General features: G+C 36.9%; 1 protein-coding gene across 10 annotated transcripts in view; it reads left to right on the top strand.

Annotated features, from left to right (window-relative positions):
* NRF1 (nuclear respiratory factor 1) overlaps positions 1–18,493 on the top strand; it is a 135,054-nt gene that overhangs the window by 17,354 nt on the left and 99,207 nt on the right. The window contains exon 2 of one of the 10 annotated variants that reach the window (XM_072764074.1): positions 7,737–7,802. The exons of the other annotated variants lie outside the window; for them this stretch is intronic. The gene's annotated coding sequence lies outside the window, so the exon portion shown is untranslated. The remainder of the gene's footprint in view (positions 1–7,736; positions 7,803–18,493) is intronic. 10 annotated transcript variants of the gene reach the window in all.

The following is an 18,493-nucleotide window of genomic DNA, read 5'->3' as shown; positions in this document are numbered from 1 at the left end:
AACACTTAATTTTACCAATTTATTAAAGTATATGATAAAGGAAATGAACAGCCAGGTGAAGAGATTGGGCAAGGTAGGGGGAAAGGGCATGGGGTTTCCATGCCCTCTGCAGGTGCACCACTCTCCCAGCATTTCCACTTGTTCACCAGCCTAGAAACTCCCTGGACCCACTCTTAGGTTTTTATGGAGGCTTCATTACCTAGTCATGATTGACTAAGTCATTTACCATTGGTTGATTCAACCTTCAGCCTCTCTCCCCTCCCTAGAGGTGGGGGGTGGGGCTGAAAGTTCCAACCTTCTAAACGGGTGGTTGGTCCTCCTGGCAACCAGTTCCAGTCCTTTTGCTTGATCCCAAAGCCACCTTCATTAGCATAACAAAAGAACTTTAATTGACCTTATCACAAGGAATTCCAAGCGTTTTAGGAACTGTGAACCAGGAACTGAATGGAGATCAAAATACACGTGGTTCCTCAAAAAGTTAAGACTAGAACTACTCTATCATCCAGTAATCCCACACTGGGCATTTACTAAAAAAAATACAGAAACACTAATTCAAGGAGATACATGCACCCCTCTGTTTATCACAGCATTATTTACAGTTTATTTCTTATAAATCACTGTATCATAGTTATTACCAAAATAGATTTGATCTCATGGATCCCTTGAAAAAGTCTCAGGGATCCCAGGGTTCCACAGTTCACTTTGAGAACTGCTGCTGTAAGCTATTTGAGGGTTAAACTAATCATCAGAGGTCAGAGTTTCTGGTCCAGGATTTCACACAGAAAAGGTGCTTAAAGAATATTTAGGGCACCTGGGTGGCTCAGTTGGTTAAGCGTCTGCCTTCGGGTCAGGTTATGATCCCAGCATTCTGGGAATGAGTCCCACATGGGCTCCCTGCTCCGCAGGGAGTCTACTTCTCCCTCTGTCCTTACCCCCTGTTCGTGATCTCTTTCTCTCTCTCAAATAAATAAAATCTTTTAAAGAAAATATTTTTAGTGAATGTGGTATGATGACATTTAAACAGGACAAAACTTGGTGAGTAAAATAATGTAGGCAGTCTTGATTAGGCAGCTTTCCGCAGACAATTGTTGAGGATAGGTTGGTCAGATGAAGTATGGATAATATATTAGGTAAATGCAAATTATGAAATAACTAAATACAAGGTGATATTAACATCGGAATTAACTGGTTTCAGAAATGCACAGGAAAAGGAACATACGTACAATTACCCATGCAGCCAACAATTCCAGCCTTGTTAGGCATCTTTTTTTTTTTTTTTTTTTAAGATTTTCTTTATTTGAGAGAGAGTGCGTACACGAGTTGGGTGGAGGGGCCAAGGGAGAGGAAGAAGCAGACTTCCCGATGAGCAGGGAGCCCCATGTAGGGCTTGATCCCAGGTCCCTGGAATAATGACCTGAGCCAAAGGCAAATGCCCAACCCACAGAACAACCCAGGCGCCCCTCGTTAGGCATCTGTTAATGAGTCCTGTAGTTTTTGGGTCCTTAGATTTGTAGTGGTCTAAGAGAGGATCCTCAAGTCAGATGGATTTGATCTGAAAAGCAAACATCTCATTTAAATTTCAATAGGTCACTGCTTGATCCTGCAATGTCTTTTCAAAAAGGGTCACAGAAAGTGAGTGTTAAAAACAAATCATTTTTAATGAAGAATAGTGAATAAATGTCCTGTGTTCATATAAACTCCAAAGTCAGGTAGTTTTAATTGAGTTGTTTCCCTTTAAGGGACCCTGAATACCCTAGTGTGATTATATAGACTTGTTTCTCCTACCCCCACTTTTTTGGGCAAGGAATCAGGTGGTAAAATAGCATGATATATCCTTTTAGTGTGGAAACCCCATTCCATCTAGCTACATTTCCATACTTTCAAAGTTTGCTAAATAGTACTCCTTTTGTTTTCTGGTGATTTTGTTTGTTACAATCTGTTTCTGGTTTAGGGCTAGATTGTAGGAATGGGCAGTGAAATTGAAGGTGGAAATGGGGAGGAACATTACTAGTTCTAAACCATGTAGGTTATTCCCTGTCCCCACCACTTACTTTTAAAAGCTTTTATTCCTATCACAAGTAGAGATTGTAAAATAAGCTAAGGCATTTCTAACTATCAAAATCATTCGCTTTTTAAAAAAGATTTATTTATTTATTTATTTATTTATTTATTTATTTATTTATTTATTTATTTATTTATTTATGATAGAGAGAGAGAGAGAGAGAGAGAGGCAGAGAGGCAGAGACACAGGAGGAGGGAGAAGCAGGCTCCATGCCGGGAGCCCGACATAGGACTCGATTCTGGGACTCCAGGATCACGCCCTGGGCCAAAGGCAGGCACTAAACCACTGAGCCACCCAGGGATCCCCTCATTCCCTTTTTTTGTTTCAAGTTCAGAGTTACAGGATCTACTTTAAGGAGTATCTTCAAACATCTTACGAATTTACCTTTTGTCCTTGAAGGCCACTGCTTCAAATTACAATGGGTACTAGGGGAAAGCTTGGGTAGGATAACCATTACCTAAACTTTGGTCATTATAGCTATGTAACAGTGTGAGTGGGTGTAGCTAGTATAGGGGCTGTGTTACTATGTGAGCCACTACTGTGGTGTTGCTTGTGGTAGGTGTCATGTCCTGGTTAGAATCCATTTTAAATCACCAAGATGAAAAATACCAGTCAGGAATTAATCTTATTTTTACAATATCTTTAAAAAGCCTAAGTACTGTTTTTAAACTGACTAAAAAGTTTGCTTTCAGATATGGTTGTAAGAAATGTAAAGTGAGGTTATATACAAAATAATTTATATATTAAATTGGACAGATTTAATTTTGAGCTATGTGCAAGATGCAGATTAAACTGTTACAGATATTTTATGGAATATAGATTTTAGATTGTTATTTGCTTATAAATATATGCATGAAAACCCACCTTCAGAACCCCTGCTTTAATATTTCCAAAGAATTTTCTCACTTGTAAAAAATACATTTATCTCTATTATTCTCTAGTACCATGTTCCATTAAAGTAGTTTGAAGAGATTGGGGTTAAGTACTACTGATTTGACATGCCTTCTGTAGCTGCTGCTTTGAAAGAATTTTGAAATACTTTAGGTATAAAGAAGGATATAGAACAATTTAATGAATACCATGTACCTACTATCCAGCTTAAGAAATGAAGTATTGTAGATATTATTGAAGCCTCCTGGACACTCCTTCCTCATCTACTCCCCCTTCCTTCCCAGCTTTGACCATGATTCTGAATTTGGTGTTTATCACGCTTCCTGCATTTTAAAAAACTTTCTCTTTGTGTGTTATATCCATAGAAAAGACATAATATTTTTTTTAAAAGACATAATATTTATTTTTGTTTTTAAATATTACACAAGAGATTAATCTTTATGTAGTTTATTCACTTAACATGCTGTAAATATTTTATTTAATGGAGTGTGAAAGTAATACATGATCTTTGTAGAGAACTTAAAAATAAAGTATGAAAATGAAAATATCTGTAGCCCTGCCATTCAGGGAGGCCACGATTAATACTTGGATGTGTTTTTTGCTTTCCTTCTTCCTACTTAAGTCTATGTATTTTTGGTACCTTTTAATATATAAGGAATACAGTTATATGGATTACCCAAATTGCAAAGTAGCCACATAAAGGCTATAAAACCATTTTAGCTGATTCTTTGCTAAAAATAGAAAATGAGGGGCGCCTGGGTGGCTCAGTGGTTGAGTGTCTACCGTCGGTTCAGGGAATGTTCCTGCAGTCCTGGGATTGAGTCTTGCATTGGGCTTCCCACATGGAGCCTGTTTCTCCCTCGCCTGTGTCTCTCTGCCTCTCTCTCTCTCTCTCTCTCTGTGTGTGTGTCTCTCATGAATAAATAAATAAGATTAAAAAAAAAAAAGATTTAAAATGTAAAACTATAAAACTCCTAGGAGATAAAATAGAAAATCTAGATGACCTTGGGTATAGTGATGCCTTTTTAGGGATAACACCAAAGGAAAGATCTGTGAAAGAAAAGAATTGGTAACTGGTATATCCGGACAATGGAATATTTCAGCACTGAAAAGGAATGAGCTGTCAAGCCATGAAAAGACACCGAAGAACCTTAAATGCATACTACTCAGTGAAAGAAGCCAATCTGTAAAGGTTACATGCTGTATAATTCTAACTATACGAGAAAAATAATTTTTTTTTTGCTTTGTTTTATTTGGTTTTAAGTAGGCCCTCTGCCCATTGTGGGGCTTGAACTCATGACCCCGAGGTTAAGAGTCCCATGCTCTACTGACTCAGCCAGCCAGGTGCCCCCAAAAAAGTCTTAGAAAAAAAAGAAAAGCCTACAATGTGTATTTCTATACAGTTTAAGCCAGAGTACTATGTACTTTTATAATTTTTATCTTTTCTTGGCAACTTGATATCACCCTGGAAAGCACTGATTACTGAACTATATTGGAACTTCTTTTGGCCTCAGAGCCTCTGAACTCTTCTGCACTTTTTAGTTAGAATGTTATTAGCAATGTTGGGAAAGTTCTGACAGCAACATCATCTCTTCATTAGATGAAGCTGTCCCACCCCCTTGATTTCTTCAGTCTTTCATTACCATGCCTCCTATACATTAAAATATTTTTAGCATTATATAGCTCAACTCTAAGCTATGTACATTTTACATAGAAACCATATTGTAAGAATAAATATATATGTAAGCTATAAAAGTAAACATCACATATAAATAATATGTAACTATTCAGCATTATCTAACTATTGGCTATTGGCTATGATTTAGAGAAGGATTTTTAGGCTGTGGCTGAAAATCCTTGTCCCCCCACCTTTACTGTGATTTCTTATGGGAACACTGATTTTTGACATATATTCTAAAAATTAATATACTTTATTTTTTAGAGCAGTTTTAGTAGAAAAATTGAGCAGAAACTATGGTAAGTCCCTGTATACTCCTTCGCCGCCCCTTCCTTCTATTAACATCTTGCTTTAGTGTAGTAAATTTCTTATAGTTGATGAACCAATATTAACTAAAGGCCACAGTTTATATTAGGATTCACTATGTTGTACAGTCTAGGTTTTGACAAGGGTATTGTCCATTCCGGTATCGTACAGAATGGTTTCAGTCCTCCCAAATCCTCTGTGCTCCTTCCCTCCCTTTTTCCAAACCCTGATCTTTTCACTGTTTCCATAGTTTTGCCTTTTACAGAATGTCATTTGGTTGGAATTATTACAGCTTGTACCCTTTTCAGATTGGCTCTTTCACTTAGCAGTGGGCACTTAAGTTTCCTCCGTGTCTTTTTGCGTCTTGATAGCTCATTTCTTTTCTACTGCTGCATAACATTCCATTGTCTGGATGTACCACAATGTGTTTATTCCTTCACCTATTGAAGGGCATCTTGGTTGCTTCCCAGTTTGGCAATTAGTTTGGCAATAAAGTTACTATAAACATTTATGTGCACGTTTTTACATGTACGTATATGTTCAGCTTATTTGACTAAATACCAATGAGTGTAATTGTTAGATCATATAGTATGTTTAGTTTTGTGATAAGCTGCCAAACTGTCTTCCAGAGTGACTGCCATATGTATTTTTAGGTTGCTCATGCTTTGTGAAAAACATGATATTCAGATATGTAAAGGAATGCTTGTCCTGTGATAGGAAAATGCCCTTACAAGCAGTTGAGGTCTGTATGGCTGGCTGTATGGCTGGCTTGTTAATGTTTGTTCTTGTCTGCTTTTTCTTGTATTTATCTGATTGATTGATAGATTCCTCCCTATTGTTCTTATATCTTTACTCTGCTCTACTACATCTCCTGTGTTAGCCTAGGGAATCAGAACTACACTTGTTAGAATAGCATACAAATTTAAAAGGCAAAGTAAGACAAAATTAAATCCTTTCCCAGGGTCTGTTGGCTGTATTATGAGTGTTTGAGATTGCAGCATTTTCGGGAAAGGTGGTTGTTACATTACCAGTTTCACTATACATAATCTTCAGAGATGAAGCAGAACATTAATTGCTTTCCTTTGCAATTTGTTAATAATAAGGAAAGTGTAAAATGTTTTAGACTATGATAGCAAAAGATTTGTGGTTTTTTTCTTACACTTCTCTAGGAAAGCATTTCAGCTGTTCAGCTTCTGTTAGAATTCTCAAAGAGGTGTAAACCTTTGGTTAAAGCTAGTTTTTATACCATCTATGTAATTCTGTGTGCATGTTTGTACACACCCTTGCATGCAGCAGAAATATGTATCAAAAGATCATGTTCTTCCAATAAGTGAAGGGCAAGAATTAAATCAGATTTTATGTATGAGGTATGTATCTATTTCTCCTGAGACAGCCTCCCTCGGATACACCTGTGGAACCCATTGTGCAGAATCAGTTATATGCTCCCTTACTTTCTGTGTACTAGTTTGAGTGAGGCTGCACAACAAGCCCACTTCTCTAGTGCCCCCAGGTGGTTATGTGTGGTTTACATGAAGGTGTCTAGTGATGGGAGAACTCCCTGTTTTCTGACAACTCACTCTGTCTTCACACCAGTGTTAGAAAAATGATCTGTTAACCAGAATTCTGCCCCTACTTACCTAACTTCCTACTTATTTTTTCTGTCATTTTCCTAAAGCCCTTTCTTCTCTAGACATAGACATCTCCATGTTTTCCAGCTGTTTCTTATGATATTGGGCCTTTTCACAGTCCCAGGGAAATAGAATGGGGTTTTTCTACATCTTTAAAAAGTAAAGTGCCTAGCACTAAATATGGGTGTGGTCAGGTTGATGCAGAAATCACCTTTCATTATGCATATTTATCGTGTTGCATGTCATATGCTTATTTCTAAATTTAGTGTGAACCAACACCCCTGAATTGTGTGTGTGTGTGTGATGATGATACAAATCTTCATCATCTTATGTTTTTCTCTAATGGTTTTTTTTTAGACCAAAGTTCTGAATGGTATGTTTATGCCTATTAAAATTTGTCCAGTGAGATTTTGTTTAATATTTTTAGTCTGTTTGGAGTCTATGGACTTTGATTTTACCCTCCTTGGGTGTACTTCACTATCTCCGGCATCTCTAGATATCTTCCTACTTGACCAGCATATCGTTTTTGACTCTTTAGTCTCCAGAACTGTCCTATTGCTGCCTTTTTTTTTTCCCACTTATTTTTCTCAGGGGCAAATTCCAGTTTCTATTACTTTGATGGATATGTATGTCTAAACATAACCCTCAGACAATAGAAAAATGTACATTTGCAAAGCCACTAAGAAGTTGTGTGCTTGAGTCATGTTGAATATCAGAAACCTTTATTTTTTTTCCCTTTTTGGACATTTACTATATGTTAATTTTTATTATACAGTGTTCTTTTGATATTTTGGAGCCAATTCATATGTCTAATGCTTTCTGTACACTTTTCTGGATGCACTTGGAAAGACACGTCTCAGGGACTGTGTCTGTCAAGTATTTGAATAGAATAAGTATTTGAATTATAGAGCACTATACAAAGAAGATAGCAGATAATATGACCTTGGGGCTAGTCTGTAAGGCAGAGGCCCTAACAGGAGACTAATCCTCGGGCCTCAGTTTCCCAGCTGCACAGTGGAAGACTTGCATTAATCAGGGAGTTTCCACTTGTGCTCTGTGGAGCCCTCAAGAGCCTTGAGAGGACTTACAGGAAATGAGGAGGATGAATGGGTATAGCTGTCTATGTTTCCCAGCTTCTTCAGTAAGAGAAGTTCCACTTTTATGTTTTCAGGTTCCGCATAGGATTCTGCTTAAAGAAAGAATTCCCACAGAACATCATGCAGCTTTGACAGTCTATGTATGTGTCTCTGTGATTCCATGAGCTTGGAGGCCATCCTCAGATTTTTCATTTGGTAAAGGGGGAGGAAGGGGCTTATTATGGTATTTGTCTTTTCTTTCCTAGACCTGGAAATCACCACCCCACCCTCATTATAAAAGTAATTATGTTCCTATTATTCTAAAGGGAGAAAAATTTTATAAAAAATAAAATCTTCATAATTCTGTTCTACACTGAAGAGCATTCTTAATAGTTTCAATGTATCTTTCTAGAGATTAATTTCTTTGCTCATAACCATATCCATAATTTTTATTCCCTCTGAATGAGATTACATCATTCTAGCAGATTTTATAACCTGGGTTTTTCTTTTGTTTTGTTTTGTTTTTTGCTTTTGTTTTCAATTTCCAATAGCATATATTGTGGACATTTTCTGTGTCAGTACACATCAGTCTACTTTATACTTTAATATTTCTAGAGTATTCCTCTGTACTAATGATTTATAACTATACTAAGTCAGAGTGAATATTCCTTGTTGCATAACACATGGTATCTGTTCTAAAGTATAACCCTAGTTTTATTTACATATTGCTACTGGCATGGTCATCTTTTAAAAATAGGTTACTCTTTATTCCCCCCTTTTGGGGTAGTGATATTTGTTGTCCTCCCTCCCCCCTCCCGGTTGCTTCTCTTTCCTCTGGTCTGATTACAGATCAAGACCTCAGAAATATTATCACAATTAAGCTCAGATGCAGATAGACCTTTTCTTTTAGGCAATAGCTCTTATTTAATGTCCCCTTTAATAGTTACAAGTCTGTTCTTAAGAACAAAATCTTGGCAGCCAGAATTGTACTTGACACTTTTATTTCAGTGTATTACTGCTGGTTAGAAAGGCAGTTGACTTGTTTTGACCCGAGTGAGCTTAGTTCTAAGAGACTAGGAAGGTGGGTGACAAGCAGCTTTTAGTGGTTTGACAGCCAGCTGCAGGACGTCTATTGTGGCCAGGACCAAGTGGCTGCTCATAAATGTATATGGTAAATTACATTTGATGGTCCCTTTTCCCCTTCTGTTTTTTAGAATTTTATGAAAGATCACATGGAGAAACTGGTAGTGAAAAAAAATGTTTTATTCTTATAGGATGATTATTATCTTCTTCTATAGTGCTCTATAATTCAAATACTTATTCTAAACAGATACAACATTTGACAGTCATGGAAAAATTTTGTGGTTTTTTTTTTTTTTTAACAGGAAATATAGTGTAAATGTTATTTAGGGAGCTTTTATTCCTTTAGAAACTTAGGATAGCATTCCCCTTCCCCCTTTAGTTTAGGGATATCTTATACAGGTTAAACAAATTCTAAAATGGAAATGTTATTCTAGTTTTAAGAAATCATTTAATTTTATATTCAATTACTTTCTAAATTTCATTTATTTCAGTCTTGAAACATCTGTGCTTTTTTACTTTTCTCTAACTTCCTTTTCTAATCTAAGATTCTAAGATCATTTTTTCCTTCTTACTACTGTTTGTAACTTTGATTAAATGCTATCCAAAATTTAATTTTGTAAGTCATTCAAGATATAGTTTATTTTAATGGATTACTCACAAAGTGAATGTGAGAATTTTTATTTCTGAATGAGTACTATTCAAAATTTAGATGTCTGACATTTTTTGAAATATTTATGGGTAGAAACTGTTATCTTATGTCATTTAGAAAGGTTTGTTTTGTTACTGTTTACATTACAAAATCTCTGGGTACTATTTATCTTTGTCTTAAAATATATTTCATGTATTCTTAGTCCAAGTAATTTAGGAAGTTCTAATATCTCAATTTTTCAGCACACGAATTTGAGTGATTTTTATGAGTTTTGAACATTCTAGGGTAAAGCTGAAGTAAAGCACTGAATAAAATAGAAAACTCTTCGCCCTCATAAGCTTACTTTTTGTGGGTTGAGGAAAAAAAATGAAATTAACAACTATTACATCAGATGATGGTGAGTGCTATGGGGAAAATGATGTCAGCTTGAGATTGTCTCCATACTGTTCAGATTAATCCTCAAAATACTAAAGCTGCAAATAGAAACATGGATTATATATAATGGACTTTTTATTAACTATTGATTATTGATTGATGTGCGGTTTGAGTGGATTCTCATATGTGTTGTCTGCTTCCTTTCATGCAGCTCTCAATGTTACAGTTTTATTAATAATTCTTAGTGTGGTTCTGTTTGTTGTTGCTTAAAATAATAACTTCCAAAGTGGCTTACAGTTAAAATTTTTTTTCACATTTCATTTTTTAAAGTGGCTATTGCATAATAGTTAAGGTTGTACCATATGAAATTGATTTGACTGTCTTGGGCCTACAAAAAGCAATTTCAGTTTGTTCTAATACTGTGGTATACCTACTTTTAAAAATAAAATATGAACCTATTTTGTAAACTATAAAGCAGTGTGCATATTGTCAAGATTTAAATTTTGTTTCTGCCACTCCCTATTTGCTCTAGAACAATTACTTAACCTATTGTGTGCCTCATTTCATGTTATGTCAGTGAGGATAATAATTAACACTACCTCATAGAGTTGAGGATTACATGAGATTATATATGTAAAAGTTTTAGAAAAGCATCCAGCACGTAGTTATAAGGGCTCAGTAAATTACTACCCTATGAGGCAGACATTATTCTCAGTTTTGCAGAGAACAAAACAGAAGGTCATCGACATTTTAGGATTTTTTTTTTTTGCAAGGTTATGCAACTAGAAATCAAAACCAGGCACTTCTGACTCCAGGTTCTGGCTTCTTTCTACTTACACTATAGCAGCTCTTAGGAAAAGAAAGAAAAGAAGGAAAGAAAGAATATTTGTATAGTAATTTATAGAGCACACTTTTAAAATTTCTCCAGGGGCTACTAACTTATTTATGTAGTTATCTGTTTTTATAGATGTTTGACATCCATAAAGAAAATCGACAAATCTGTAAACTGAAATGTGATAGGTAATTGCAAACCAGTGTTATATTGTCCCTTAGAAAAGATAATAGTGGCACTTTTATAATTGATTTGTTGAGAAATTAACCTAAATAATAAATGTTGACATCAACATTTCTAAGAATATAAGTGTAGTTCTTATATTGTTCAAAAAATGAGCAAAAATAAATGTTAAAAAACAATTAAAAATAGTTTTTAAAACAGTTTAAAAAGCATCTAAAAGCAGTTAAAACAAACATACTTAAGCTACCAATTCACTACATTCTACCCAGCATTTCCACATGAATATCGAACAGGTTATCTCAGTTGTTCCTCTGACATTCATCCCATTTCAGTAAAGCCTGAAGACTATTGTGTTCTTCCACTTGCTCAAACCAAAAACCTTGGAGTCAACCTTGACTCCTCTTTCACTCTACCCTGCATCCAAATCATCCGAAAATCCTAGCAGCTCTACTCTTAACATCTGCACCTCCACGTCTGTCTGCTACTTTGGTCCAAGCCATGCTTTTCTTTCACTAGCCTTATAATTGGTCTTCCTTCCTCTACTCTTCTCCCTCCCTTCAGTCTGCTCTCACAGAGCAGGGCAATGAGGCTTTAAAATCGTGAATCAGAAAATCAGATCACATCTCTGCCCTACTCAAAACCTTCCAGACTGCCTGTCTCACTCAGTAAAATCCAAAGATCTATGTAGCCCTCAAGGCCCCACAAGCCTGACCCTGGCTAACCTTTCTGACCTCATCTGCCCTTGTCCCCCATCTTAGGGTGCTTCAGGCATACAGGCCATTTTGCTATTCCTCTATCACACCAGGCATGGTCCTGCCCCAGCATATTTGTATTAGCTGTTCTTATTGCCTGGGATACTCTTCACTCAAGTATTTCATGCTATCTCTCTCATTTCCTGCAGATCTGAGCTCAGATATCTGGTTAGAAAGGCAGTCTTTTTCTTTTTTTTTTTTTTAAGATTTTATTTATTTATTCATAGACACAGGGAAAGAGAGGCAGAGACACAGACAGAGGGAGAAGCAGGCTCCATGCAGGGAGCCCGATGTGGGACTCGATGTGGGACTCGATCCCGGGTCTCCAGGATCACTCCCCAGGCTGCAGGCGGCACCAAACCGCTGCGCCACCGGGGCGGCTCCAAGAAAGGCAGTCCTTGACCAGCACCCTCCCCTCCCCCTGCCTCCCTTCTTCCTGAAATATTTCATGTATATATATATGAATGAAATACACACACACATATATATATACATATATATTTATGTATATATTTGGGTTTTGTTTATTGTTTATCTCCTTCTCTTAGGATGTCAAAACCAGAGGCACCCGGGTGGCTCAGGTGGTTATCTGACTTCAGCTCAGGTCATGATCCCAGAGTCTTGGGATTTAGCTACACATCGGGCTCCCTGCTCAGTAGGGAGCCTATTTCTCTCTCTCTTCCCTGCTAGTGTTCTCTGTCACTACCTCTCCCAAATAAATCAATAAAATCTTCAAAAAAAAAAAAAAAAAAAAAGGATGTCAAATCCAAGAATGCAGGTATCTGTTTTGCTGTATCCTCTGTGTCTGCATTAGTGCTTGACATAGTTGGTAATAATCATCTATGTGTTGAGTGAATGAATGTATTGAATCTCTTGGCAAGTCATTACCTCAACTTTCCTTTCACTGGGCTTGGTACTGTTGACTTCTCCCTTCATTTGGCCACTGATGACACTGCTGTCTTCTCATTCTCGTTTCTTCTAATCCTCTCATTATTCTTCATATGTTACTGTTTTTTCCTCTTTAATACACCCTTTGAATATTCCCCAAGTTTCCTTGCTCCTTTTTGTCCAACTTTACATGTTTACAACTGTTACATACATTTTCTGGTCAGTTTAATTCGTGCATCTGCTTTCTCCTTCCCATCTCCTTGTTGATGAGTTCTACACTTACACCTGCAGCACCACTCCAGCTATGGGGCTCTTCAGATAGCTCAGGTAAATATTATCATAAACTATCTTTCTCTGTAGTTTTGCTCTTTTCCTGTTCCTTGCCTTGGTTAATAAGCCACTGATTAACCAGCCAGAGAAGTGGCTGTTCATCCTGGATTTATTTTGTCCTCACTGTTCTCATCCAGTTGTTCACTAAGCCCTTTCCATTTTCACCACCTAAGTATTTCAGACACCCTTTCCCTCCCCCATTGTCTTAGCTCAGGCAACTGTGAGTTCCCCGCATGGACCATTGAATTAGTGACCTGACTGGCTTGACTGACCACCCAAGCCATTCTTTAGCCATCCAGAATTAGTTATTTTAAATAGTGAGACAGTGAATACACCATCCATAAATTGTGCATTATTTATGGAAAATACAGTAGATATTACCTTTCTTTTATTTTTTTTAAAGATTTTATTTATTCATGAGAGACACACAGAGAGAGGCAGAGAGACAGGCAGAGGGAGAAGCAGGCACCCAGCAGGGAGCCTCATGCAGGACTTGATCCCAGGACTCTGGCATCATGCCCTGAGCTGAAGGTAGATGCTCAAACACTGAGCCACCCAGACATCCCTAATATAGTAGATACTAGGGCTTTGGTTACTGGAACTTGACCATTCTGCATATATTTGATTTCCAGTGATTGGTCTGGTCCCCATTTTTACATGTTTTTTATTTCATGTTACCATAATAATCTAATCTCCAATAAAAGGGACTTTTGTACTATTTAAAATTTAGTTTTCAAATAATTTTTATTAAAATGGTATGATTACCAACATAAAAATTATGTGCACAATTCTCCTTTTTTTTTTTTTTTTTTAAGATTTTATTTATTTACTTACGAGAGACACAGAGAGAGGCAAAGACATAGGCAGAGAGGCAGGCTCCATGTAGGGAGCCCGATGTGGGACTCGATCCCAGGACTCCAGGATTACGCCCCGAGCCAAGGCAGATGCCCAACTGCTGAGCCACCCAGGTGTCCCATCCATTTTCCTCAAGAAACTTTTTTTAACAGTTTTGTTCTCTATCTATTGAAAGTGGGAGTGGGTAATTTGCTAGATCATTTAAAATGAGTGAAGAAGAATATGAAATCAGTTGCCCACTCTGGTGCTCACTGAAGACTCTTGCTTCAAAAGACATGGCTTTGGAAACTTCGTGAATTGCATTTATTCCTGCGGCTGGAGAGCATTGTACCAGGCCTCTCAGATTGTAGGAACCAGTCCTCAATGTAGCTATATCTTTTCAGGCAGGGATGGTGGGGGCTTAAGGAGGCATGGTAGGCAGCCTGGGGTGGTAACTGCAGGTACAGTTTTGAAAAAGTACTTCAATATGCATATTTATAGTGCAAATTTGTTATAATATGAGTTCACTGTACCCTCAGTAAAACCCAAATTTTGGCTTGAAGATATATGCACATGATAGTGTGGGATAGCAGTTAAGGAGCCCAAGCCAGTAATGGTCAGATTGTACTCCAGGACATAGGGCAGGTCTTTGATGGACTGAATGGAGCACTTGATTAGAAAGCAGGAGATGTGGGTTTGGGTTTGCCACTAACTAGAGATGTTACTTTGGGTAACTCACTTAACCTTTCTGGGTCTCGACTAAATCTGTAAAATGAGAAAATCAGACTAGATGGTCTCCAAGGTCTTATGTTTTTTTTTGTTTTGTTTTGTTTTGTTTTTTAGTTTGCCTTTGGTTAAAGGAAAGCTCTATGGGGAGTAGAACCTGACTAGTTATCAAGATAGAAAGATATAGTTAATGAGAGTCAAAGTAAGTAGTCCCAGCTTTTTTTAGCCAACCTTTATCTGGAAATTATTTGTACTTCCTAAAAAATCTAATAGTAGGAAAAGCTTACAATGAAAGAACGTCTCCTGCCTCATCTCTTTTCTTCTATTCCCAGCCTTACTGTCCAAAGACAATGTTTAAAAACTATTTCACTGTTTTTGTTTTTAGCTTCTCCTGAAGTCACTTTCATAAGATTTATTAATATGCATAAACTTCTGTTCCTTATTCATCAACTTTAAACAATATCTTATAGTTTTTTTATATGAAAAATAAGAACTCACTTTTTCTGCCTCTTCCTCTCTCCATCTCCCATTAGTTGATAATTATATTACTTATAGACTCTTGTTATCTTTATAATTTTAAGTGATAACTTTTTTTATTTTTTTTTTATCCATCAACTTTCAATAGGGTCTTAATCTGCCATTATGTAAAATGGTATAAGTACCCTTGCCCTTCCTGCCCTCTTCCTATATTCTACCTTTTGGGAGCTATCCTTCCCTTTTTCATTGTCAAGGTTAATGTTTTCTTCCTGCCCTTCATCCACTGCCAAGTATTATGTGGTCATTCTTATGTTTAGATTGTTGGTTTTACTGCATTTCCTTTCCATGCCTGCTAGAATAGTCAGAATCATAACTGTGTGATGAAACAAGGTTTTATGTCTGTTACGAGCTAAGGAGATAATCAGCCATATGTGAAAGACTTTAGGAAATCTTCATTTATTCTTTATTCAACAGATATTTATTAAATATCAGAATTGTCATCACAGTGCTACCTATATTAGTGAAAATTTGGAAATAACCTAAATGATTGACTTAGTAAAATAACTACTAAGTAAAATAACTACTGTTATTTTAGTAAATAGGGAATTAGTAAAATAACTACTGTACATATTTACAGAGAATGCTCTGCAAACATTAAAAACTGATGTGAAAATGTTAATAATATAAACAATTTTATTCTATGTTAAATTTTAAAATGTTTATAAAACAGTATGTACACTTGGGCACCTGACTGGCTCAGTGGATAGAGCATGTGACTCTTGATCTCAGAATTGTTGAGTCTGAGTCCCATGTTGGGTGTGGAGATTACTTAAAAAAAAAAATAGTATGTACCCTGTAGCCTCACTTTTGTTTTTAAAGTGAACAAAATAAAACCAACTATATAAAAAATTTGGCAGTTGGGGGAAGAGGGATGCTAGAAACCTATATAATCAAATTGTTGGCTTGGTAACACGGCCATCTCAGGTTGTAGTGATTTGTTTCTTCTTTGTTTTGCTCATCTGTATTTTTTTTTTTTTTTTAATTCATTGTAGACTCAGAGACGTAGACATAGAAATAGAAGCAGGCTCCTCTCAGGGAGCCCGACTGGGGACTCAATCCCCCGACCCAGATCACGCCCTGAGCCGAAGGCAGATGCTCAACCACTGAGGCACCCAGGTGTCCCTCTCATCTGTATTTTCTGTTACCCAAAAACAATTTGTTGTTTCTATAATAATACATTTAAAAATATTTTATTTATTTACTTGAGATAGAGGGAGAGCAAGCCAGAGAACATGCATGGGGCTGGGGCTGGGGGTAGAGCAGAGGGAGAGGGAGAAGCAGGCTCTCCATTGAGTAGGGAGCCCGACTCGGGGTGCAATCCTACAACCCTGGGATCATGACCTGAGCTGAAGGTAGACACTTTAACCAACTAACTGAGCCACCCAGACACCCCTATAATAATACATTTTTAAACTAAAAATAATTAAGAATTGCCGGTCATAGTTTTTCTTGGAATACTAACACTAAAACAATCTGGGAGTACCTGATAAGAATTCAGTAAATATTTGTAGAGCGAATGACAGAATGATTGAATTGCAGATTTGTAGATCTATATAGTATTGACACTTATACCTTCATAATTTTATCCAGAAACAAGTACTAGCTCAGTTATCTCAGAAGAAAAATGATGCATTGAACTGTCCTCCAGAATCTAAGGAACAGCTTTAACTAACTGAATGTTGGCTGTGTAATGACAGATCCAGCAGGATTGAGGCCCACCACAGAAGCAGCCAGGCAACAATGCTATATTTCACAGTGAGCAGGATCTGAAATAAAAGTGTCCTTTGTGTTTATTTGAGATGAAGGGGTGGGACTTATAGCAATTTAAGTTTTTTCCCCTTAATGGAAATTGAGACAGTCTCTGATCCTGCTATCACATGACAACTATTTATTTGATTTTTGGTAATTTGAGGAGCAGCTGTGGACAAATGATTTTTCTGTAAAAAGAACCAGCTGTGCTCTGACCCGGTGGCAAATGCCTAGGCGTACTAACATCCCTATCCACTATGTTCTAAACCAGGGATAGCTCCAGCAACTCACTTGCTTTTTATTGATTTTTGTGGCTGTTAATAAGCATCTGAATATTTGCAAATGCATTTTCTAATCCCTTTTATTGTTGTCATCGACCCTCCATTCAGGGCACTGTGATAGACACAGGGTTATAAGATGTTTTACAATGTGGATAGACTACTTTCCTCGGAGGGATAGGTCAGCATTAGCTTTATTTTTAGAAGATTAAATTACAGTGTAAAGAAAGAATCTGGAGTGAAGGCAGCCAAGGGCGTGTTCCTTTCATCTACAGACTTTTCCTGATTCTGCTGTCTGGATGTTCATTGATGCCCCCTCATTATACCACGTGATTTCACAAGCTGTTGCCTCTGCCTGCAGTGCCCTTCTTCATTCTGGCACCTGACAAACTCCTGGCTGAAGGCTCATCTCCTTTGTGATATCCACTTGATGTCCTTGCAGCCTTGTTTTCTCTGTGCTTCCTTATTAGCCCACTGGTGAATGTGATTTTTGCTTTTTTTTAAATGGCACATGGCTTCTTACTTAACTATTAATTTGTACTTATGCTTTTAAGCTCTTATAACCCAGGGGATTAAGAAACACAATAGGGGAATTGGGTAGGTAGGGTCTTCTATAATGAATAAAAGAAACCTTTACTTTGGATTATGAACATCTATAGGGCAGCTGAAAGTCTTTTTTCTATCTTTCTACCTTTTTTTACCCTTCAGTGTTGAATTTTCACAAGGGACAGATTGGTCTGAATTATTATATAAACCTACTTTATTAGAAATTTCTTTAACAGTGATGCCTGTGGTTAGAAGCAAATCATTTCAAAACTTAAAAATAGAGTGTAGAGGGGCACCTGGATGTCTCAGTTGGTTAAGTGTCTCAGTCCAGGTCATGATCTCAAGGTTGTGAGATCAAGCCTTGAGTCAGGCTTTTTGCTCAGTGTGGAGTTGGCATGAGATGCCCTCTCCCTCTCCCGCTGTCCCTCCCCCTGCTTGTGCTTTCTCTCTCTCTCTTTATAAATAATTAAAAAAAAAAAAAAAAGAATGTAGAGCTGTACCAATGTGGTAGCCACAGCCACATGTGGTTAAGTTAAAATCAATTAAAACTAAATAAAATTTAATTTTTAATGCCTTAGTTATAGTTCTCACATTTTCATGTGGTTAGTGGCTACTGTTTTGGACAGTGTAACTTTAGAGCATTTCCATTGCAGAAATTTCTATTGGACAGTGCTCATCTAGAACCTATAGAAGAGTTCATGTATTTTAAAGCATTTGGTGAAGTAGATTCACCTAATTCTTCTTTTCTGTGGAAGGGTGTTTGTTCCATTTGAAGAATTTTAAGCAACTTGAAATTACCTATGCTTTCTTTACATTTTTCTTTGGTTATGGCACCCTCTAGTGTTTCAGCTTTGGTGTAGCTATGTTATCTTGAAAAAAATATTTGTGATTGGAGTCCAAGAACATTGAAATATTTTGGAAAATTTTGTGTATATATGCATTTTTCTAGGGAGGAGGTCTGTAGTTTTCACACATCCTTAAAAGGATGCATAATCCAAAAAAAAAAAAATCAAGAACTACTCTCCAGTAGAGATCATTCCTTTATATGGCCAAAACTTTATTATTTTTTTAAGTGATCTCTACACCAAAT

Source organism: Vulpes vulpes, chromosome 7 (assembly GCF_048418805.1).
Source record: "Vulpes vulpes isolate BD-2025 chromosome 7, VulVul3, whole genome shotgun sequence".
NCBI classification, from domain to species: domain Eukaryota; kingdom Metazoa; phylum Chordata; class Mammalia; order Carnivora; family Canidae; genus Vulpes; species Vulpes vulpes.
The sequence above is the reverse complement of the archived record's forward strand: the minus strand, read 5'-3'. Positions and strand labels throughout refer to the sequence as shown.